This window comes from Agelaius phoeniceus, chromosome 6, assembly GCF_051311805.1.
Source record: "Agelaius phoeniceus isolate bAgePho1 chromosome 6, bAgePho1.hap1, whole genome shotgun sequence".
Classification (NCBI taxonomy): Eukaryota; Metazoa; Chordata; class Aves; order Passeriformes; family Icteridae; genus Agelaius; species Agelaius phoeniceus.
In genome coordinates, this window is record NC_135270.1 from 58,116,478 (window position 1) to 58,141,687 (window position 25,210).

General features: G+C 44.8%; 1 protein-coding gene across 14 annotated transcripts in view; it reads right to left on the reverse strand.

The window, feature by feature from the left end:
• The window catches only part of SYT16 (synaptotagmin 16), a 115,970-nt gene that overhangs the window by 53,000 nt on the left and 37,760 nt on the right, over nt 1-25,210 (reverse strand). For 9 of the 14 annotated variants that reach the window (XM_077180810.1, XM_077180808.1, XM_077180813.1 and 6 more), the window contains one exon: nt 7,283-7,462. The gene's annotated coding sequence lies outside the window, so the exon portion shown is untranslated. Of the gene's footprint in view, nt 1-7,282; nt 7,463-20,851; nt 21,059-21,238; nt 21,254-25,210 lie in introns of those variants that run through there. The other 5 variants (XM_077180811.1, XM_077180809.1, XM_077180800.1 and 2 more) reach the window with 3 other exon arrangements.

A 25,210-nucleotide genomic window follows, 5' to 3' on the forward strand; every position in this document is an offset into this window, starting at 1 on the left:
ATTGTCACAGTGCCAAGCCCAGCCTGTGCACTTGAAACTGTTCAGAGGGTTGGAGCTTCTTGCAGAAGTGTTATGAGAGAAGTTCACAGACAGTGCCCAAGGTTCACATCAGCTGTGAGCATCACTACTGACCAAACTGCCCTAAGGGAAAAACAAAACAGAAATGCAGAACATCTGGTACCTTTTTGGCCTATTTTGGGCTATAAAATTGCTATTTATGTGGTTGAATTTAACACACAAAGAAAGAGAAGACAGAGGCACTTTCCAAGTGATTATGTGCTCCGTGATAATAGTTTTCAGCTGGTGAATCAGAAACTCCAGGGCACTGAAGGAAAATCTAATGGTTTATGCCAATAAATTAGACACATCTCATTGGAAACATTCACGGGTTACAAATCAACACAACAATAAAGCCACTGCTGCAGAGCCCTGGTCCTGCAAGCCCCAGGATGGGGAAAGGAAAACAAAGATGAGCTCAGGCAGACAGCAATGTACCCGGCTGCACGGGGCTCAGCCCACGCACAGGAAGCCTGCAGACTTATTTCTCACTCCCAAATCATCTCATCTCTTTGCAGGCAGCTCGCTAGTGATGCTGTGCCAAATTAGTTGTAAAAATTGATGCCCAAATGACAAAAGTGGTTTTGATCAGGATATTTAGCCCCACGTTGTCTCCTACTTTCTTTTCGTTCCTTTGTTCAGTGCTCTCCTTTTGTCAATAACAACGGCAAAAATTTACTGATCTTCACTGCTTTAGTGGGATGGGGAGAAGAGGAAAGAGGTAGAAGAAAAAAAGGAATTATGCAAATGTGACATTTATCGTTCAGAATTGTGAAGCTTTTTTTTCAAAAACCCAAGTCTCTCCATCATACAGAGTATGTGATGACAAATTCAAGCAAAAAAAAAAAGTTTCTGGAAGACCAGGATTCAAATATTGTGCTCAGAAGCTCCTAGAGCAGTGGGGCTGAGGAGCTGATGGTGATTTCCTATGATTCCTATGATTTCCTATGCTGACCTCTTCATAACTCTGTTTTGCCTAGATTCTAAGAACTACTGAAATCAGAGGTGTTCATCTCATGTAAGTCCAGGACACCCAGAAAGCAGAGGATCTGTGAATGCACAGATAGATATTATTGCCACCAAAATATTAATACAAAACCTGAGGGAATTTCAGGAGAGAAGGTGGCAACACCTCCCTGGCCACAATATTTGGTTTGGATATTCAGGTGAGCCAGATTTTGACTTGGCACTGGTGATAAATCCAGAGTCACTCCATGAAGGCAGTCACATCCTTCAAATCAAAATAAAGCCCTTTGCATTTAAAGAGCTACTTGTCACCAGAGGCACAAAAAAGCCCCTAACTGTTCCATGCCAAATGGCTGCACAAAAAAGCAGCAATGAATAACTTCATTTTTACTTCTCCAGCCGAGGGTTACATAAAGGGCATAAAGAAATTCACAAATCATTGGAGTATTAGAAAAGTGGTGTTAGTAGTGGCAACTGTGCTCTTTCAGGCTGAAAGAGTGAGAAACGTCTGTAATTACTGGATTAGGGGAATGAAAGAAGAAACCTGCAGTCAGAAATTACAGCAAGTTCTGTAATTGAGCTGCTTCCATTCTCCAGCTTGCATGAAGACAGAATAGCCAAAAGGAAATCACAAGTTCAAAGGGCTGGAGAAACACCAATTTACACCAGCACTCCAACCCACTCACCTGTTCTGTCAAGCTGCTCCCTAGAGCAGATCCCATAGACTGCACCTTGCCTGCAATTGTGCTACCCAGTTTGCAGCAAGTGAACAAACCAGGGTCAATCAGAGCAATTACTTGCATGGAAATGAGCAGTGGGAGAGCATGTCTAGCTGTTTAACAAAATGAAGTTATTTTAGAAACATTTAGAGGAGTCACCCAGTTCCTGTTACTCCTTCCCCCACGCACACACTCCATCCTTAGAGAGCCTGTGGGAATTGCTCTGTGTGGACCACCAAGAGCAGTGCAGGCAGTGCTGTTTGGGAGACAAAAACACAGGGGATGATTCCTGGTGATCCATCTTTGTGTGCACACATGGCTGAGTGTCCTGGTCTAGGGCAAATTTGGGGGAAAGCCTCCAAAGGGGGCCCCTCCAGAAAGCAAACCCACACAAGTCCCTCCCCCCAACCGGGTCAGGAAGGATTCCTCGGAGAGAAGTGGAAAGAACCTGTTTATTTAACAGGCACAGCACCCCCCAGCACACAGAATGAACAATCCTGGGTGACACCACTGTGTCACTGCTCTGAAAAAGATGACAAATTCAGAAAGTCTCTCTGGGGGTGCTCGCTCTGTTCTCAGTCCCTCCGGCGCTGGGGCAGCTGCTGCCCAGAGTAGGCCCCGCTCGGCCACAAGGGGCAAACTCTCGGTGTTTGCCAGGGCCCAGCCCGGAGCAGGTCCAAGTAGGTCCAAAAAAAGGAAAGGAGAAACAGTCCAGGAAGAAATTTGGACTGTTTAGCTAAACTAGCTAACAAGCAGAAGCAAGAGCAAGCAGAAACAAAGTAGAAGCAAGATCAAAGCAAAAAGCAAAAGCAAAAAAGCAAAAGCAGCCCATGTACTGCCCTGTCTCTGTGTCCTGCCAGCCATGGGGGAGTGGCTGATAAGAAAACCCAAACAAAACTTTCACTCTTCAGAGCCAGTCTTGAAGGCACAAAATATAATATCCAGCATAAACAGAACACATGAATGGGGATACAAGCATCATAATGTCACTCTAGTACAACGATTCTGTAGTTTCCACCTCCTCTCACTTCTAAGTCAACCACCAGTCCAGCCAGAAACACTGGGAGGCTGAGGGGTCACTGGGGAAAGTCGAAATTTAAAGGAATTTGGAGCCACAGATCTGAGCAGGCAGTTGTCCCTACTGACTTAGGGACTGCTCCCTCAGCTGCTCTAATCCTCCATTTAATTCAGCCTGTTGCAAACCAGGCTCATCCAACATCAGTAGCAGCAATCCCACTGTCCCATGGCCACTCACTCCTCCTATGCACCTCTGTCAAAGCAGTTGAGAGAAAAAGCAATTTAGAAGAGCAGCTTCATGTGGGCACTGAGAAACTTCCCTTTCACAACCTTCTCTCCTTCCTGCCACAGGTTGGTCAAGGAATCTGAGCCACATACCCCAGCTGGGTGACAGAAACAGCTTCAGGCTCACTCTCAATCTGCCCATGCTGAGGACAGGGGAGCTACTGGGTGCTCAGCATCAGAAAAGGACCAACCACAGTTGTGTTTCTTTGGAGAAGTACACCCCTGGGTTTTCCACAACTTTGGAGGAAGCCAGACTGGTGCTGTCACGCTCACCCACGTTTCTTATTTCTAAACATGAATCTCTGCCTCTGCTGCATGTGACAGTCCCACTCACCGCATGTGACAGGTCCCCAGGGCCCGCCTGGCCCCGGGCAGCACTGACAAGGAAAGGCAGCACCCAGGCAGCCCTGCTAACATTCCAGCTCTGGCTGAGTGTTTGAGGTGTTGATGCCTTCCTCAAAGCCTTGGCTAAGGGAGATGAGTGGTTTATATAAGAACTGCATCTCCATTTTTTTATTTAGTCTAAGTGTGCAGCTAGCCTTAGAGGCTGGAACAGTGGCTGTGCAGAACAGCTTGAGAACATGAACTGAAAGTGCTCTTGAGGCTGATAAAACAGAAGGAAAAATGAAAATAAAAAAAATCTTCCTTCCAACTTCATCATATTTATGCTGTTTTCACACATCAAGAGTATATCTTCAACAAGTGTTCACGGCAAGGCACAACTGGAATATTTTCATATAAAGCACAGTGTACTAAGCTACAATTTCTTTCCCAGTCTCAGGTGACATCATTATGAAAAGATTGCTGTGTAGAACAAAGAGGAACTTTCACTCTCTTGAGCCACAGCACTGAAGCCTGTGGTTGGTTACAGCTCTTTGCATAAAGGTTTGCCCAGCATTGTCACAGGTACCTGTGAAATTCACTTCACCCATGAACCTTTGAAGTAAAGGGCTCCCAAACTCTATAAAAACCATGTGTAGGAACATCACCACCTCCTCTTGGTCCCAAAATCCACACTACACACCAGGACACCAAACCATCACAGCACCAAAAGGTCTCACATGAGACCTCACTGACTCCTCTCAAGCCTCTGCTCAAGGGAAGCTTCTCCTTCTTGTGTGGAGAGATGATTCAAGGGGCAATTTCCCATAAACACTCTCCCAGTGCCTGAAAGACCCCCAGTGCTGTGAAGAACCACTCCAGCTGACTCTAAAGTTAAGGCAGCTAATCTTTCCCTCACCAAGGAGTTCTGCACATGACCTCTATAAAGGCTCTACACCACTCTGGAAAGACCAGGACTGCTTCATGCCATCACCTCTTCCTTCTGCACATTCTTGTGTGTTGCCAAGCAAGCCTTATGTGCCCTGTGCTGCCTTCCTACCGGGTATGTGGTTACCAGCTTCTCTAGCTTTGCAGCCTGCTCTGAGCAGTGCCAAGGGCATCCTAAATACAGGCTGGCTGTGTCCAGATGAGCTCCAGCCCTCCCAGTGAAGGGACTCCTGCAGCTGAGTGTGAAGAAACCAAGGCAGCACATCCTTGCTCCAGAGATGAACTCCTCATTGAGATCAATGAACCAGTCAAGAACAGGATTCATAGAAGTCTAAAGTACCAAAAATCTGCTATCCATTTTGTCCCAGTAATTAAGAGTCTTTGTCCTAAAGTCTCGTAAAAGGTTTTCAATGAAATCTTCATTTTCACAATGATCTTTTCCTTATCTTTCTCCCTCCATAGAGACACAAACTGTGCAATTAAAATCAAATCAGGAACAAACCAGCCAGATGTATCCTAGAGCCACGTTGATAGGAGCACCTATTTCAATCTGTCACTTGCCTTGTTCTGGGGTCAGGCTCTATACAGAAAAGCAAAAACAACAACAAAAAAAGAGGCTCTGACATTTTACAGTAGATTTTCTAAATGTCACCCTGCACACCTGCAAAGGTAGACAGATTTCCTCATGTTTCTCTACCAACTCTCTTCTTCATTGGTAGATAGCTCAAAACTCAGCTGGATCCAAGGGCAAGAGGGGCAGCTCATGGGCTGAACCCATCCACCCCTTCCCAGGCCACAACCTTCATTCACCTGTGCTATTGCATGTGGGGGTTCATCCTATAGCAGATGTCACAAAAAGTCATGCAAAATGCCTTCTCTCCTAATTAGATAGACATGCTCTAAGCACTCTTAATTCCAGATGTGGAGAATGAAAAATCTTTCCACAATTTGAGAGTTTAGAACTGGGAAGAGCAACCCTTAGTGGGCTGCATGTTAAAGAGCAGCAGAGTCCTTGGAATCAGGATCTCCTTGCAACGTACACAGCTCAGAAGAAAAGAGTTGAAAAGAGGAAAAGTGAGTGCTAACCAATGAACTGCATGTTGCAAGTGCTCCCCCATCCTGCTCCTTCCTACCCACCAAAGCCATATTTCCAAATCTGAAGCAAACTCTTGCTTGTCAACACTCCTCTTGGGAGAGCTCCCTGAGGGTGCTGGAAACAGCCTTCCCTGGCTTCCCTGCCCAGGCTCAGCCTCCAGGTTTCTACATTCGCCATATGACACACTGAGTTAGCCCAGGGTTTAATATATTCCCTCATGCTGCTGTCCTTTAAAAGCATTGGCATTTCCTACACACAGATTCCATATTGACTTTACAAGTACCAAGACACCACGGTGAAATTTAAACTAAATATAGAGGTGATATTTTTAAATAACTCTCAGCTCCAACTCGCCAAGCCGATTTTATTTGAAGGGGAAAAGCAGACTCCAGCTTTAAGCTTCCATTATAATTAATGATTACAACACATTCCTCTGCCTTATCAGATTTAGCACCTCATTAAGGTACGTGGTATTTTTCTTGCACTGCACAGCTGTAGTTAAAGTTGACTTAGTGTTTCCATTATAAGCCCATGTTTTCAAAGGTTTATCACTCAGACACATGAGATTTAGTCTGAAATGAAAATTGCCATCGAGAGTGTCAGCTGGGAAGCAATTTCTTGTCCTTCAAAACCTGGAAGCAACAAACACCAAAAAAAAAAAAAGCAAGCCACTCTGTTTATTAATAATTCACATTTTAAAAAGCATTGCAAATACATGTTTACATGATAGCCTGTGACAGCTCCATAGAATGTCAACACCCACACGCTCCTGGGAGATGTGTCATCTTAAAAACCGAAATAAAAGCCACATTTTTACACCACTTGATGGGAGGCGAAGGGAAGGGGAAAAAGACTTTAAAGTAATATTGATGAAGGAAACTTATAAAAAAAACCTCATAGTCTTTGTTTAGAAACACTGAAGTTAGGACTTTCAGTCGAGAGGGGTGTGGGAGGGAATCATTTCAAGTACCACTTGTACTTGTACCTTTTTGGTGCCTGTCCCTGGCTCACTAATGAATTTCACAAGAATTAGACCCACTGAGTTCCTGCCACAGATGGCATCCAAGCTTTCAACTGTCCATGAGCCCTGGAGTCTCAAAGTGCAGCCAGATCATGTCCTCAGCCAGGCTGAGGCACAAGGCAAAATGAACAGCAAAACAACCTTGTATGAGCTCTATGTTTTGGGATTGTGTTCTTCTGCCATTGGAGTTAAGACTGAATCATTGAGAAGCAGACCCCTCAGTTGGGAGACTTCTGAGGCCTCTTCTTGGCTGACTATCTCAGTGATTGTACACTTCTGACGTGCAAATTTACAAACAAATACAGGAAGAAATTACCAAATTCACAGTGACCACCATTACCAGAACAGATGCATTTTTGATGGCTGAAAAAAAATTAAAATGTTCTTTTTCTAACATAGTAAAATTCCCAGCTGTTCTGACTCCAGGACTTATGGGTTTACCCAAGACATAACATTTCCAGAACACAACAAACACATGAAGGAACATGTAATAGCTACAAGGAAAGCAGGGCAGGCATATCCTCTGTGAGCAGAAAGGCACAGTTGTTACTCTGAAACACTCACATTTTGCTCCTCACTGGATAAACAAAACACTCCCAAAACAGACAGAGCAGGGAGTGGGCTTCTTTCCCCAGAGTTGACTTTCATTTTTCAAGACATTACTCCAGACAACAAGGATAATGGGAACACAGTAGTAATTTCATATCCTCACGATCAAGTTTGGGAGGTTTATTACCCAAAGCCCTACCGTTTTCCACACAAACAACCTAAGAAACAGCAAGTGGGCCTGTGTCTGTCCTCCCAGAAGACCCTGTACACCAAAGGCAGTGTAATAAATACTGTGACACTCACCAAGGCCTTCATGAGCTCTGGACTTTGCTTTGCAGTCTTTTCTTTGCCCTCATTGTTCCAGGCATGGGAGCTCAGCTCTCTCTTCACAGCAGAGCTTCTTGTTGATCAAGTGAAAGAGGACTGCAGGGAGGATAATGAAGGCTCCCACTGCAGACAAAAAAACAGTGGCACCAGGAGTAACTAAGGACAGAAAGTCAAAAAAGAAGTCATTGGCACAACCAGGAAAAACTGCCCAGGGAAAGGTGTGGTTTAAGCACACCTGTATCCATGGCTCTGCTTCCCCATCCTCGCCACAGAAGAAATGGAACTGAAATCTAGCATAATTTGGGTTTGGATATAATATCCATTTAACACATTGATCTGGCCTGCTAAGGATGTGCATCACACTGACTTGGTTCCAATTTAGGTCTTCATTTCTGTCACAGGATGAATTCCAACACAGGAAAGACACCAGCTGATTTTAATAAACTTTTGAAGGAATGCAGAATTCCACCAGCTCCAAGAGAGACACTCTCCATCTGTACTGCAACAGGGATCCAGCCAAGAAAGGATAGTTGGTCATTAAGGCCCCTACACCTCCTTTGCAATTTATGTATTTTCTTTAAAACAATCAGATTACACATAATGGTACTCACTAACTTCATTACATTTACTAAAAACCAGGTTAATGTATAGCCTATGATCCTCATTCAACAGCTACTTCACCCTTGAGTAAGTAGTATATTACTGTTCCACATCATTACCGTTATTTTCTGGGGGAAAAAAATTATCATCAGCCTCCAGCCCAGGTAATTCAGTTTAGCTCCTTGGGTGTCAGGTTTGGCCACAGGTGATGAGTACAGTGGTTTTGCACTAGCAGATGTCCCAGCTCTGTACATCACCATCCCTATGTCAAACTGTAAAGAAACAGTCTGGATTCAATTTATCATGTTCTGCCTGTACCACTGGGTCTGCAACAAACCACAGGCGCCAGCAAAAAGCTTTTAAAGCCATTTCACCTCTCTCATACATATCAAAATGCCAAAACAAAGGACAAACACTACATACATCACTTGATGTGGATGGCAAGGGCACACATGTCAAAAACTTTCAGTGTCATTTGCAAAAAAAAAATTGGTTTGTTATTCTGGTAATTACTTCACCAAGAAGGGGTGAAGTTCAGCTGCTCAATTCAAGTCAAAGACCCCATAAAAATGAAACATCAGCAGCATCAGTGGCACACCAGGGATGCCTGTGATTACAAAGCTGCAGCTCACAGATGAGCAGGATGAAAGGATGTAAACAGAGCACTGCCTGTGGAGCATCCAGCAGGGAGTTTATAAGACTTGACTCAGCAAAAGACTTGGGCTAGAAGAGCTACACTGACCCCAGTTACACCCTTGACAGTGCATCTCCTTGACTGCTATCAAGGAGATTTAAAAAACTTAAATTAATACAAGCCAGCATGTCTCAACTGGAAGCAAAACTCAGCAATGCATAGCAGCAGCCCACTTGCAAAACAAACGAGTGTCTGGGAGTGAACCCAGAGGAACACGTGATACACAGACTCTGGAGGTGGCTCTGACCCTCCTCATCCCAGCCTGAGGAAGGAGCAGAAATATTCACTGAATCACAGCAGCTGAAGGGACAACAAGGTGAAGTTTACACTTCCCTTACTCTATTCTGCATGAGCACAGACAATTCACTGGATGGTTTGGGTTGGAAGGCACTTTAAAGATCTTCTAGTTCCAATCTTCCTGCTATGGACAGGGACACCTTCCTCTAGAATGCTCAGAGCCCCATCCAACCTCTCCTAGAGCCTGCCAGTATTTGGTGCCACAATTTCCCTAGATAATTTGGCCAGCACATTGTGACCGTGTTCACAAGGGTCTGAGGATGAGAGAAGAGGTGAGGATCTGACTCCATGTTTCAGAAGGCTTGATTTATTATTTTATGATATATATTACATTAAAACTATACTAAAAGAAAAGAAGAAAGGATTTCATCAGAAGGCTGGCTAAGAATAGAAAAGGAAGGAATGAATACCAAAGGCTTGTGTGTCAGACAGAGTCTGAGCCAGCTGGACTGTGATTGGCCCTTAATTAGAAACAACCACATGAGACCAATCCCAGATGCACCTGTTGCATTCCACAGCAGCAGATAACCATTGTTTACATTTTGTTCCTGAGGCCTCTCAGCTTCTCAGGAGGAAAAATCCTAAGGAAAGGATTTTTCAGAAAATATCATGGCTACAGCACATCTCAGACCCATTTTCCCCTCACACTTCAACCCAGGGAGCAGGGCTGGGAGGTGAGAGTGGCTGAGTGAGACATTGACTCTGGCTATTTTCAGCTGCTGAAGTCACCATTAAATGGCTGCTGGAGCCAAGGATAAATAAAAGGAGATGGGTATAAATCAAAGTAGCCATAACCCCAGAATATACATGAAAGCTTGGCTGCATCCCATCACAGACTTGCCCTGTTCTTGAGCATAGAATAAGCAGGAAAAAGGATAATGCTCTACCTTATATATAAAACACACTGGATCCCCCCCTCAGTACATAAGAGGGTGTGTGCAGCAAGGACACCACTGTTACCATTTATTTTATTTCATAAAAACCTCTGTAAGCCCAAGGAGACACCACAGTTTCCCCTTCTCAGACAGGGCACAAGCAAGCCACCAGTATTTTTAAATATAAATTATTTAATACATGCTCTGAAATGCTACACAAGCCCCAGCTAGAGAAAATCCTCAAAGTGCCCCTTTTCCCCAACAGACCTTCAAGTACCTTGCAAAACCACAAAAGAAAAAGCAGATCTTTGACTAGACAAGCATCCTGAAGGAAAGCTTGGAGACAAATGATCACCTGCCATATATTTGCTCTGAAGTAACTCAGACTGGCACAACAGTGTTCTTGCCCTTCTAATTCTTGCTTCCTGGTCAGATACAGAGGAACAAGAAAGTAGTAGTTCAGTGACACAGGACTTGGGACAACTCTTCTGGCTTCACCTACTGCTTGGGGCAAAAATATAAAAGGCACCACCTATCAGAGCTCACCAAAGGTCCAGCATCAACTTCCAGGAGGAAGTTTTCAATGTCAAATACTAAAAACTGTTCACTCAGAGGCAGAGTTTTTGGGAACACAGGCAAGAAGGGACTGCACAGACTCTTCCTGCATGGAAAAGAGCAACAAGGCCTCAGATCCTTCACCCCCCCTTCATCATGGGCCCCAAGCAGCTCTCCTATCCCTCCCAAAGTCAGTCTGTCCACATGCAAGGAGGTGACTGGGACTTCTACAGCACAAGGCAACACAGCTCATGTATCCTGTCCCGTGGCTTTATGCACAAATTCCCTCTTTTCTCAGCCACAATATTTGTGCCAGATAGCAGAAGTTTGTGCCACAATGTCTGTGAGGGAGGGCTGGGTTTGCACCTGAGCACTGCCTCACACATTGCAGCTGGCTCCAGCTGGAAGCTCAAATCCCTCTGGAGAGGGGGCACATGCTGGCAATTTGCTTCTCCATCATCAAGAGGAAAACATCCTGCACCTGCCTACAGTACTGATGATACCTCCCAGCTCGCCTCCCAGCCCTCAGCTGAGGGGCTTTCTCTGCAGATTTGAAACTCTCAACTAAAGCTGTGCCTGGGAAATGGCTGTAAAACTGATTTGGAGCAGAGCTTTGTTCTGGCTTGTGGTGCTGACTGGGCCTGAGTGGTGCTGAGGAGGAAAAGCAGCAGAAATGCACACACATCCCTTGTGCTGCAATATTACTGGAATTTTCACAGGTAAAATGTCCATCCTCACACCAGTGCATGACAGACTGTGCCTGGAGTGACAAGATGTGACACAGTAAGGCTTTCAGCTCTTGGTCCAAACCCTGGGAGGTGCTGACCACCACATGCTTTGGGACATGAACATTCAGCCAGGATCCTTCCCCATTTACCCATTTTTAAGCCAAGAAATTAATGCCATGGACACCTTTGTGCAGTGCCACAGCGGGTCCTCTCATTCTGCTGCTCTGGTTGAGAGCACAAGGCAAGAAATGGTGTTTGTGCTCCTGGCAGGTTGAGGCCACACACTCCTTGCCCACTGCTCTAGAACAAACCAGAGGTGCAGTGGGAATGGCCCCAAGGTAGAGAAGGGATCAGAAATGGAGGTGAGGTCAACAGTAGAAAACTGAGAGAGGACACAGGGAGCACAAGGCATCATAATGCTGTTCCTGCTCCAACCTTTCCTCAAAGCCATATCCACACTACAAGATGAATTCAGGGAGAGTCTGTCCAGAAGAACAAGAGAGAAGTGCTGGCCACAGTGTTACATCCATTGAATCCAGCTGGGTTTGGGCTTGTAGCTGGTTTCACAGCAGTCCTGCTACAGAGCTGGCCTCTCCTGATGGACCAGGGCCAGGGGAATGAACACAAGAAGCTCCACAGTAGATTCATTTGGACCTGCAAATAGCAAGAACTTAATCCATTCTGCCATGCAAGGGTTAAATTATGCATAAAATACTATTCCAGACAATAGTTCTTTAATTTCATTTGATACCAAACTTCCTGAAAAAGGAATGTTTACTGGTACTTTTTAATTACGAAAAATAAAAGAAACCATAAATTGTCTGTTTTGCTGTCTGTGCTAATTACATTTCATTATATATTTGGAGTAAGCTATGATTTTCCTGCTGGTTCCCATGACATTTTTCATTATCAGCCACTAATTGTCTAGCATGCACATTGCATTGTGAACCAAGTAGGCTGGTGGTGCGTGGGCAGAAGTTCCAGCAAAAGCTGCAAGGCAGTACAAGTGTACGTTATTATTATTACTATTATGATGTATGAGAGAGTTTCCACCTACTTGCATATCTACATATCCTCATCCCTATCAGCAGTGTCACAGCAAAGCCCAGGAGTCCATCCTTGTGCTTGGCAAGGCTCAGCAAATACTGAGGGGAAGTTATGTAGGATGGAGTGATGGCAGCAGCCCCACTGCAAGGACAAGTTCCCTGCTGGGTGCAATGGAAACACCAAGCAGCTTTCTCAGTCACTTCCTCTACTCTGTGCCCAAAGCACGTGGGGATCAGAATCTTGTCACTTTGCCCACCCACAAGCTGAGGTTATCAAGGAAAGCAGTGCCTTATGTGGATTCCTAAAGGAGCAGGATAACTTATGGGATCTTTCTGAGACAGCAGGGCAGAAAAAAAAGGTAAGGGGTTTTCAGAAGCCATGGCTAACACTGTGTCCATTATAGAAAAACCTCCAACAAATCCTCATCTATGAAAACCCAGAAAGTGCCACAAATGGTGAAGCAACTCCTTGCATGCAGCATTTCATAAACTCGGGCTGAGGGAAGCTGTAGGTGCCAATTCTTCACACAGCAAACTGCAAGAACATGACCACTGCTTGTCCTTATCAGCCTTGGACAGGTGGCAATTCTATTCATGTGCACCACACACACAATACACAAACACTTCAGAAATAAATGTGTGCTTTCACAGGATTGCAGCTCTCTCCTGATATCTATTTCAAAGGAGACAAAGCCCGACCCTTTCCCACAGCACTGTGAGGGAACAGTTGTATAACTCCCCCTCTTCTCCTCAAGGTGATCCACAAATACATTATCAGAAATGCAATCAGACCACATTCCCTGCTGTAGCAGGAGTGAAATTCCCATCCAAGGCAGGAGGATTTGCCCTGCATAGAGGCTGGGTTTCACGCACTTTATTTTTATATGCTGATTTACAAGATAGCAAGAATGAGGAGGTTCAGCAGTCCTTTTATATAAGGAATATGAAGAACAGAAAGGCACTTGTGACCTGACTATGCCTCTCTCTACTTTCACTGCCAATTTTGTCTGCTCAAAGGGTGGAGGAATGGGCCCACTTGTAGCTGCTGCTGATCTATTTGCAGGTCATCTTCAAAGATTTAAGCTGCCCTTATGGCCTCTGACACAGGCATGCAATTTCAGAGGTCTCAAAGACAGTAAATCAACTTCATTTCCCTCTCTTCTACCACCCCCAGAGCCACCCAAATACCTTGCACTTCTCAATGCATTTATCCCCTCAGCAGGTGTCTGAAGCAGGGAAACACCAACACAACTTCCCCACAGAACAGGAGCCATGGCACAGGCACAACCCCAAAGGGTGGAAGTCAAGGTCCAAAAGAACAATTAAGAAAAGTTACATCCATCTGTACAAGCATTTCAGTGCTTAGAATTACCTCATGTTTCACCCCAAAGCTGAGGCTTCATCTGGAGATGACACCATGGTGACAGTCACAGGACTCCAGGCATCTCTCCTCAGTCACACTGGGTCACACAAAAGCTGCAGAATTGGCTTTTTTTCCCCCCAAAACTGGGGAACTGCATCCTCTGATTCTCTAAGGGATGCAATCCAGTAGAAATGCTCAAAACCTTCAGGACACACTGAATTGAAGGCACAACAGGAGACACAGTGGCATTTAGCAAGTGCTCTCCCCTTAGAAATGGAAGGCCTGAGATGAATTCTGCCTTAAACTCACATTTTCCTTTTCCCAGTACCATGTCTAAGGTGCAGACTAGAGGAGGGCAGCCTCTGCCCTTCAGGCTCAGCTTAGCTCACTGTGCAGCCTGCACTGGGGCCAGAAGTAGCAGATTTGATTTTTCTCAGCCTGCTCATAAAAGCCAGGCTCAGACTTGAATCCTCAGGATGCAGTCTGGATTTCACTTAGAACCTGCTATAGATAAATGACCAAAACACAGACACTGGGAGGGCAAACCTCAAAGCACCCAGCAGCCAACCTGTGAGAGTCACAGGCCCAATTTCAAAAAGCCTTTCCCTGAGGCCAGATTTTCCACCTGACAGAGGCTGCTCTGTGTTTTGCTGTGTATGACCCTGTGGCAGCTCTCTTTTCCCAGCAGCAAAAAACCCATCCTGGCCTTGAGCGGTGCTCTTGATGACATTTGTAACTGAGCACACATGATTCTGTGAAACATTCTGCCTTCAACAAAAGGCACTTTTCAGCTAGAAAAGATGAAGTATTCGTTTTGCTGGGTGTGTTTCAAACGAGTGTGGAGCACTAGTTCAAGTCCACAGTCTCTGCAAACAATGGCACCTGAAATTCTGCATCCTGAAGAGTCCTGGCTCTCTCCTCATTCCTCCATCTGCGAGCAAACACACCAGAAACACAGAGGGAACAAGGGAACAGAAATGTGTCCTGATGGACAGGGACAATTCACAGTGCCTGGTGAAGGTCCAGGGTGATCCAGAGGTTCCACCTTCAGTTTTAGTAATAACCATAAAAATGGCTCCAGTTCACCACAATAGTCAAATTCTTTGAAGTTAACAGGGCCAGGGAGACTGAGAATTTGAGCAGCACAGAACTTGAATTGTCATTCATGAGCTGAAAGCTGGGCCCCTCAGCTTTTGTTAGGGCTGGACAGATTTGATGGGAACACCGTGAGGAACTTTTGTATTTGCAGTGTTCCCCAGATGAAGGAAGGAATGATGAATCTGACTCCATGTTCTTGAAGGCTAATCTATTATTTTATGATACTATATTATATTAAAGAATACTAAATTAAACTATACTAAAGAATACAGAAAGAACACTTACAGAAGGCTAAAAAGATAATAATGAAAATTTGTGACTCTTTCCAGAGCCTCGACACATCTTGGCCCTGACTGGCCAAACAATTCACATGAAACCAATGAACCAATCACCTCTGGATAAACAATCTCCAAACACATTCCAAAGCAGCAAAACACAGGAGAAGCAAATCAGATAATTATTGTTTTCCTTTTCTCTGAGGCCTCTCAGCTTCCCAGGAGAAGAATCCCGGGCAAAGGGATTTTTCCAGTCCTTGTAGGACTGCCACAAGGAACCTCACACCCATCCAAGCCTTGGTCCTCCTGGCCCAAGTTCCCTGCCAGGATTGTTCCCCAGGGCTGGGCCCACAACTGAGGCAATCAAAGTGAAACCTGCAGCCTCACAACTGTTCATCTCAGTTCTTCTCCAGACAGGGGAAGAAAAACTAGAACCAGGTAGAAAATTACTTTCCCAGCCCCCAATCTATGGCCTCACACTCAAAAGTTTGCTCTGCCATTTCTTCTCCATCTCAATATTCACTCTGATCTCTGAGCTGTGCCAAAATTCTCAGTTTTGCACTCTGGAACTATTTTCCATTATAAGAGCAGCTATCACACAAAGCAGTGAGCTACCTTAGAGGTCAAAGCTTTCACCTAAGGCATAGAAAGGCAAGAAAATGGCTGTGGTGATAATGATAAATACAACTTGAATTAGAGCAAATGAAAGAATCTAGTCCCTAAAAGCCAAACTCCTGCTGCTCAGGGCTCTCATGTTAGAGATGAGACCTGTACTAAAATGCAAATAAATCAAACAGGACAGAGGTCTCAGCTTGCCCCTTCCAGATATCCTTTGACTTTCCAGCCCCTGGAAAAACTACACAGTAGCAGGGGACAGGCTGTTTTTTCTCACAGGCTGCTCACAGGAGAATTCCATCCTGAAAGAGGACACAACCTGAGTCTCAGAAAGTTTTTTCAAGATGATGCACTTCTTAGGAAAATTTATAATTTAAACAGAATTTAATTGTCCAACAGGAGCCCCTTTTCTCAGAAGGTTCTCAGCCTGCTCTTCCTGTAGTAGGTTTGTCTTTGATGGTGTCCCAGGTTTGTTTTCAGTCACAGTACAACACAGAGATCACAATCTGATACCTTTTGTCACAGCTGACACCAAGGCTGCCTTGCTGGTAGAAAGGGAAGACTGGGGCTGTCAGTCTGCCACCTTTCTTGAACACTGAGTCACGCCTTTTTTTTTTCCCCCCTTTTCTTAAAGGCAACTTCTTTGTTGCCATGGTATCACTAATGCAGTATTTTGAGACAGGGAAAGAAGATAACTGTGCAGCATCACAGTGACACATCTATCAGCTGCCATCCTCTCAAAAAGGATAAATAAATAAGGATGCCAATGCAGACTTTTAAAGGCTCCTCCACCCTTTAAATTTTTCCCCTCTCACATACAAGTCACTGTCTATAAAGTTCATGCCTCAGTTTTATTATAGAGAAGGTCAGAACTTTTCTCACAGCAAGGAGTGTCTAGAGTTATTTTTCAATTCCTTCTCTTCTCCCTATGCTACATGACACCAGCTGAGGTCCACACTCAAGAGAGAACAGCACCTACTTGTTCAGAAAATGCCAGCCTGGCTCCCCATGTTAAACCATGCAGTGGCTCTTTGCAAATCTTGCTTGTACAATAATTTCTCCCTGAGCTAACAGGGTATCCACTGGTGAGAGCAACTCACATTCCTCTCAACAGTGAGAGAAACAAAAAGGGGCACTCTGGTGGTGTCTCCTACCCAACCACCTTTAGCTCCCTGTGATCCTGTTGTTCTCGTAGCCTTGGAGTCTTTCCTATCACTGCCAGAATTATTTCAAAACAGAAACCTTTACTAACTTAGCAAATTAAGGCCTGACACTCAGCACAATGGCACTTCCCTCCTTGGCTTGTGAGAGCATTGAATCAGATCCTTTTCAAAACTTCAGAGGTGGCTGTGCCCACCACTGGCACAATTCTGCTGTGTGAGTAATTCCAGGGAACAGCCACAGGGAGAGATGCTCCTGTCCCCATGCACTCCCTGATTTGGGATCCAGATCAATTAACAGGCAACAGGAGACACAGTGACTTGATGAGATTCTCATCTCCCAGCTGATACAAAAGGAGGAGTAATGAAATGGAAACTTTCACAAGCTGGATTTGCCAGGGCTTCTATAGCAGAGAAGGGAGCAGAGAGCAACAAGCAAAGCAGTGACAAAAGGTCAAACTGGAAGGACCTCTGATATGAGTCAAGAATTAAACAGTGAGCACAGAGTCCTTTAGAGAATAAAAATAAGTATTTTACATTTGGGAGAGAAAGGAAATGGGAGGAGAGGGGGGGAGAAAGGAGGATCTCTGTTGCTGTTTCACTTACTTGGGGGGATAAAAAAGAACAAGTTGTCTCCACTCAGAATTGAAGTGCTCTCACCTCTTCAAAGAGGAACCTAATTGGGACCTTTATGCTCTCATGTTCTTATTTCTCTCATCCACAAAACCTTTCTCTTAGTTTCACCAATTTGACCCAAGGCACAATGACTCATCACAGCAAAAGGCTGGACAGCAGCTTTGGGTTTTTTCCAAAGACCTAAATAAACCCTACTCCATCAATTGACCAAGGACAGCACCACAGTAAACCTCTCACTGAAGGCTGCGTGTTGCCTTGGCAACCTGTCTGATCTCCACTGCTCCAGGGACTGGAAATGTGCTGCCAATGGGAGAATTTAGCTAATCAAACCAAATCTCTTAATATTTAGATGATTTCCCATCTGTGGAGAGTGGGCCAGGTGCCAGTGGAAAGCAGGGCACCCTCTGGACACAGCCCTGGCTCCTCCTTGACCTGTTATTTGTTGGATCCCTGTAGGCCACAGACATCTCCTGGCAGGTACCAAAGGAGCAGAAAGATGGCAAGAGACCACAACCTCACACCTGCACTCAGCACACCCAGGCAGGGTGCAGAACCCTCGCTATATCCATGTCTCAACCCCTGACCTCAGGAATTAAAACAAATTTTCCAATATTGGCATCACACGCCCCCTTGGTGCTGCTTGTTTTGAGCCTTCTGAAGCTGCTCTGTCCCTTTTCCAGCTCCCATTAAATACATCCAGGCAGCAGCAGTGGCAAACTGCTGACCAAAAAGAAAAAGAGAGACAAGCATGTGCCTCTCAACCTTCCTTGATCAGGGGCTGCTGTCAAACTGCAGCACAGAACACCTACTTTTTTTCTAAAACTTCTAATTGGCAGTGCTAAAAGGGCAACTTTGGTGGCTAATTTTGTCTTGAAAGCATGACCAGCCATTGTTTGGTTTTTTTTAAAGGAGTAGCCAGGTCAATCTTTATAAAGTTCCACTAAAGGTTTCTGGCCCCTGCATTTAAACCCAGCAACAAATCCAGATGATCAGTCTGGCATTTAGCAAACCAAAGGGACCCAAAAAGAGGCATGAGCAGCAGGGGGGAGAGAGGAGTGTTCCACAATCCTGCTGAGACAAGAAATTCTGTGTGGTGGTGATGGGATTCACACCCATGAACAACTAAACCAGTTTGCATCTAACAACCACCAGAGCTACATCACCAAAGATGGCCCTGACTGTGACCTTTCCATGCCATTTCCTAAAGAAATCAGGGTGTTTGAGCAGCAGATGTAGCTTTGGCATTCAGGTTCTCCTTTCCTTCCTGGATCATTCTTTACAGCACCTCAGAGGACATGAATCCACAACTCTCCAAACCCAAAAGCCAAAGATTCTGTATAGCTGTGCTGAGAAACCCTGACAAAGGAGGAATGATGAGGAGGACTCCATTGATACCAGAAGGCTATTAAATATTTTATTATACTATATTATTCTATACATCTAAAACTGAACTTGCCAAGTACTCAACTCTGCACACACCCTGCTCTGAATCTCATGATTGTCAGCCAACAGTCCCAACCCACACACACACTCTTGGCCCTGATAGGCCAAGAAAACAAAACAAAAACCCATCACTTTGGGTAAACAATCTCCATATTGCATTCTACTTTTACACAAACACAAGCCCAGCAAATGATAAGAATTGTGTTTTCTTTCTCCGAGGTTCAGAGAATGTGAATCCCAGAAATATTATTGAGAAGAATTGTGCCTTGCTTTTCTCTGTGAAGAGAAATGTGGCTACAGTCCTGCATGGGGCTTCATTCCACACAGGTTATTTGCTGCCAAGTTTGCTACAATTGGCATGAGGGATCCTCAGGTGGTTTTTGAGCTGGTACAGAGGATGTAGAGGATGTGTGCACAGCAGAAGCTGCCCCACCACAGCTTCCTGGGACCTGGGATGTAGCCACCAGCCTCTGGCTCCTGAGGAGCAGGACGGAGGAATTGTTGGCATTTAACAGGGAGGCCTGAAGCAGAAGGCTGCTGCTCATAAAGCAGGGTGTGATTTCAAAGAGAGAGAGTGTTGTGGAAGACTTCTAGGCCTCTGGTATCAACCAAGGGACCCACACCCTGAGAAAATATGTTCCAACAATAACAAAAGGCATTAAACAAATGCTTGGGGGGGGGGGGGGGGGAATGTCAGCAGTTTCTAGAGTCATGCATTTAATTGAGTGAAGAGCTGAGCAATGACACCTTCTACCATGGCCCTGGGAATATTTCTCATATTTTTCTCTCCACGTGGGTATAAACCAGTTAACCAGTTACTAGGGCTGCGTGGAGAAAGGGAGGAACTTAAATCATTGCTCAGCTAACCCAGGGCTCTGTGACAAAGGAGAGGCAATGAAATCCTGCAGGCATAAGGAAGAGGGAAGCAGAGCTCATTTTAAATGGCCAGGAGAACAGCTCATTCCCTATGTCTGCCTTCCCAGTTTATTCTTTCCTACATCACACCTCCTTCTAGTCCAGTCAGTTTTACTGAGCCTGAGTTCAGCCAAAAACTGGAAAGCTCAGCCAAACTGAATGAAAGATGAACCCTGGTACTTATGCCTGAAATATCTGTCCCTACAGGACACGGAAAATCAAAAGGAGAGTGGTCACTGATTAAATGGGGAGCAGGAATGACCTCAGAGAAAACAGCTGCTGTAAGTCACCCTCCATAATTCCCTTGTAAAAACATGCAGGGCAGGACCCCAGCACTTCAAAACCTGGGAAAGGGCCTTCTCCAGATGGAGGGGCCTTCTCCAGATGGAAGCAGCCACAAAGTTGTTTCAGAGGTTTCATTTGCATCAACAGGTTTCAAAGCATCTACCCAGAGTTCCTTACAAGCAAAAGTTGGGATGTCCAGCTGTTCTCAGGGATAAATGGAGAGCTGTGCCTCTTCAGAGCCAGGAGCAGGGAAGAGGGGAGGCAGATAGAGCAGCTCTTAGCCAGAACAGATGCAATAGAGATGGACTAAAATAGATTCTGTGTGCTCCAAGGGCTTCTGCAGCACCAACACTCCAGCCTAGCCCATGTGAGCAAACATCCACACACACACTCTGCAGAACACTTGACATGAAGGACCACAAGAATAAAGTGCAGCCTGTACCTGGGATATTTTCAGCCACACTGAGCCAAGCTATGGAATCCATTTACTATTTTATTGGGATCCCTTCAGCTGTTTTCTCCCCAGCCACCATTAAGTTCCTTTTTTTTCTTTGACCCTGTCTCAGTCACAAACACCTGCCAGCACCCATGGCTTCCCTTGCACAGCAATCAGGTGTGCCCTCTGCTTAACAGGAATGCAAATACTTTGCACTTTTGTTACTCATTATGGATCTAGAATTTCAGTCTACTACTGCCTTAAAATAAAGTCTGGAATGACAGCAGGAAACAGAACAATGTCAAAGTAGAAAACAGAAGAAAAGGCTTACTCCTATTTAATTCCTTGCAATTTCCAAGATCTCTGTATTTTAAGAAAACCAAAGCAGCATGAAAATCCAAAGTTAGAAGTGAGGGTAGCATAGGATTTTCTTTTCAAACTGCAATTGTCTCAAGAGTAACAAACTAGGGAAGCCATCTTCTCGCCAAGAAATAGCCCCAAAGCACTCCAAACATGAGACTTACCTAATCACACTTACATAAAGCAGCAAGATGAGTCAAACCAGAAGTGGAATTTCCCAAGAAAGCTTTGAAATGTGTTGTTTATGAGAAAAGTCTTTTTCCTAGGGCAGTCTGCTAAATCCTTAGAATCTGTAGTACTCACACGAGCTGGGCAAAGCTGGAGAGGCACAGTCCTGAGTCTGAGCAACAGGAGTGGTGCTGGTGTTCTTGCCCTTTTCTCTGCATGTGCTTGTTGATTTAACATCCCAAGGAAGAAGGAACTCTGCTGGCTGGTAAACATGTGACAGCCAGCAAAGGAATGTGAGCCAGGGAAACGAGATAAAGCAGCTTATGCCACTTCCTAAAGGGGATATTTAAGTACTACTGCCTCACCTTTCCTACTGCTCTCACCTTATGAGTGCTAGGTCTTTATTCAAACAGTTGTCTTGCTGACAAATTTGCCTAAAAGAAAAAAATTTATTCATGTATCAGGAAATCAGAAATTGTCAATTATTTTCTCTCCTGTACAGAGATATCATTTATTACTTGGCTTAAATTCACAGTCTGGTAATAAGTATTCTGGATCCACTTTGGAAATGTACCTTTCCCATCCTGGATTCCCAGAGATTTGCAGTAAAAGGGTAAAGTAAGGATCATTCATCCAAAGCAAAGGGAGCAGCCTGCCCTTGGCCCTTGCCATGCTCAGCCAGCCATTGCTTCCCTGAACTCTGCTCATCCTGGGGCCAGGCCCTGCTCCATCTCTGGGGCATCCCAGGCTGGAAGGGCAAAGCTGTGCCAGCAGCTCTGTGCTTCCCAATGGGTTTTTTCACAGAGGTAAAAGCTGGTCTTGGAGCAAAAGGTGGAAGCACAGCACTGATCCCAATGCATCCCTTGGTAACCCTAATTTTGAGGAAGGCTTTGTGTAAGCCTCATATACCACGAGGGCACATTATCTCTCTTCACTCTCCACACAACTGCTACTTTGGATGTGTATTTTGGATGTAGTTTTGAATCCCAGCATGAGAAGGGTCATTTTCCCCCAACATTCAGGGCAAATCTTTCTTCAGTCTCTGGCTGCAAAAGGTCTTTCTGTAGTGAAATTGAAGTTCTTCCCAACAACCCACTTATTGGCGTAAAAAAATTGTTTCCAGCTTCTGGAATACCTGATGTTCCTCAAAAACAGCATGGAAAAGCTATAAAATAAAACCACACATCTGAATCCAGCTGCTCACAATGCTCAAAACATGAGAAAGGGTGGGGAAGGTGGACAGAAAATGAGGGGAAGGAAGGGAGTACACAGAGGTGGCTGCTCACAGCCAAAAGGCTCCTGGCCTCACTGCCTGCAGCAATTTGTAAGCTGGCTCTAATCTGCTCTCAGCAGTATCTTGCCTTTCTAAGGCAAAAAGCTCCCTGAGGCAATTTTCTGCAGGTGTTCCTAATGCAGCTCTTTTTTTCCAAAAAAAAAAAAAAAAAAAAAAAAAAAAAAAAAAAAAAAAGAAAAAGAAAAGGTGTTCTGGTGATCTTGTTGCTAAAAGCTGCTGCCTGGCAGATCCCCCAAAAGCAGTCCAGACTGGCATCTTCAAAATAAAAGCTACTTAGAAAGAGCTCAAGAGGAGGAAGAAAAGTCCTTGTTGGGCAGACCTCAGTCCCCTGGACTTACATGAGTGTGGCCATGGCAGAATCCCAATGGATCCCAGCTGGAGAGGGTGTCTGGCTCCCTGGGCTGAGCCCTGGTGAGGAGCCACATGTGCCTCCAGCAGGGCTGTGCCCAGAGTCTCAGGCTGTCCCCTGTGCCCGTGGTGACACTGTCAGGCCTGGCTGAGTGGCAGCGCTGATGAGCCAGAGCAGGAGGTGGTGGCTGTGGAGTTGTTATTGGTGATATAACGCCCAAGTCTGGGAAGAATAATTGGTATCTGACTCCATGATATCAGAAGGCTAATTAATTACTATATTATACTATAACTATATTACACTAACCAGAGCTATCACTAAATAACTAAAAAACTCATTACTTTCTGCCTGAGTCCCAACACACACACGGATCAATTGGTCAATGAATCCAAAACACCATCACCAGAGTCCAACCAAGAAATGACCTTGGATAAACAATCTCCAGAACACTTTCCACATGGGCTCAAACACAGGCACAGCAAACGAGATAAGAATTGTTCTGATCATTTCTCTGCTTCTCTCCCAGCTTCTCTCTGTTCAGAGGGCATGTGAGTACCACAGGTTGGGGCTAAAAATATGTGGGAGACACCAAATCTGGTTATGTCAGACTCATCACTGGAGCCAGATGAGTGAGCCACTTCATCCATCCATCGCCCAGGAGCCTTGTCTCATCTACTAAGCCAAGGGGAAATTTCCCTGCTGATTTAGAATGAAGATGTGCAGAGCTAGGCTGCCTGCACAGCTGGGCACACAGGTCTGTGGGTGCCTCATTCCCTGTATTTCCAATGCTGCATGATTGAAAATAAGTGTCCAACTAGAAACTCCAGAAGGGAGGCTGTGAAACAAGTTGCCAAAGAGAAAATAAGGTCTCAAGTTCAATCAGGTTTGCCCAGGTTTACTGCACCAAAGAAGTTGCCTACTTCAGACTTCTTCCCAATGATTGTTCTGTTATTCCCTTACTTTTGAACTCTTCCCTGTGCAACTTTCTCTGGAGACCCTAACATGTCTTCTGTGGAAATAAGATGCTTATCCACATCCATTCAAATATCTCCAGAATTCATCAGGAGTCATGAATTCATCAGGTCACATTTATGGAAGAAAATGAGAGACCATACAAGACTCCCACTCTTGATTCCCATGTATTCAGCTGCCTTTCTCCATCTCCCACATCAAGTCCTTACTCTCCTTTATTCTTGAAACCATCCTTTACAAAGTTGCAATGGGTAAAAACCATAATCCAGAAATAATAGCACAATGATGTTAAGAGAATAAACTCTCATCCTTGTCACCTCAACACTGCCCTTTCTGTGGTTGTTTTTTTCCAGAACTGTTGTGCTAAAAGAGCTAGAGCACAATTGGCAGGAATTCAAATACATTTTCAGATGTAGTCAGTTTTTATTATTCTTTGTCAACCACCAGCTAAACTGTAGATATATTCCCTTTATGTCCCACTAAATGTCAAGCTGGTATTTTTAAAACCCAGGAAATGTATTTCACATAAACCTTTACACCATTATTCCAAAGATCAAGCATCCTCTCACCTGGGAGCCACTGGAAAGGCTGTTCCTCCAGCAGCAGGATGTGTTTCTGGCTTGGCCAAGCAGTGAAATCCCTTTCAGGCATCTCCTGCCCTGGGCCTGGATGAGAGATCAACCCTGACATAGCCCAGTTATGCCAAGAAAAAGAGGTTTTATGCTGGTGTGGCTGATTTAATTCCCTCACAGAGCAGCAGCCATGGGATACCTGCCACCTGCCTGATATTTAGCAGGCACCACTCTCATTGTAATTCTTTGCAAAACAATTATTGCTGCAGCATTTGCTGGAGGTAAACTTGGCTGAACAAAGCATGAATGTGCAGGGAAGGCAGGATGGCAATAAAACTGCACACAAGCAGCAGCAACTCACACTTGCACTTTGCTCAGTGTCGCAGACATCTTTTGTGAAAAATCCTTTTCTTTAGGATTTTTTCCCTTCTGAGAAGCTGAGGCCTCAGAAACAAAATGTAAACAATGGTTATCTGCTGCTGTGGAATGCAACAGGTGCATCTGGGATTGGTCTCCTGCAGATGTTTGGAATTAGTGACCAGTCACAGCAGGGCTGGCTCTCACTCTCTGAGACACAGATATTTGTTATTGATTCCATTCTATTCTTAGCTAGCCTTCTGTGGAAACCTTTCCTTCTATTTCTTTTTAGTATAGTTATAATGTTATATATATATATATCATAAAATAATAAATCAAGCCTTCTGAACATATAGTCAACATTCTTGTCTCTTGCCTCATCCAAGAACCCCTGTGAACACTGTCACAGTTCAGTACATTAAGCCTTCCCCAACATTCTCTAGACTTGCAAAACAACCAAATACATCTCCTACTGCTTGAACTTTAAGTCCAGTTATTCTCCCTTCTCAGCCCCAAGTCTTATTCAAAAGAAATATAAGAGTAAAGAGCAAACTGCATGCAACAGAGTCAGGTCTCTGAGTCAAAGAGCCCCAAAACTACAAAAGCTTATGAAACAGAGCTCAGGGCAGTGACCTCCTCTTCCCAAGGCATGAATGACTGAGTGAAACATCTCTGGCACACCTTGCTGAGGTCAGACAGGGTGTCCCAGTACTCCACTCCTCTGGGCCAGCTGGAAGGAATGTGCTGGATAGGTGTGGAGGCAGAAATATTTGCACAGCACATTTCTGCCTAAAGTCATATTCACCTGCTG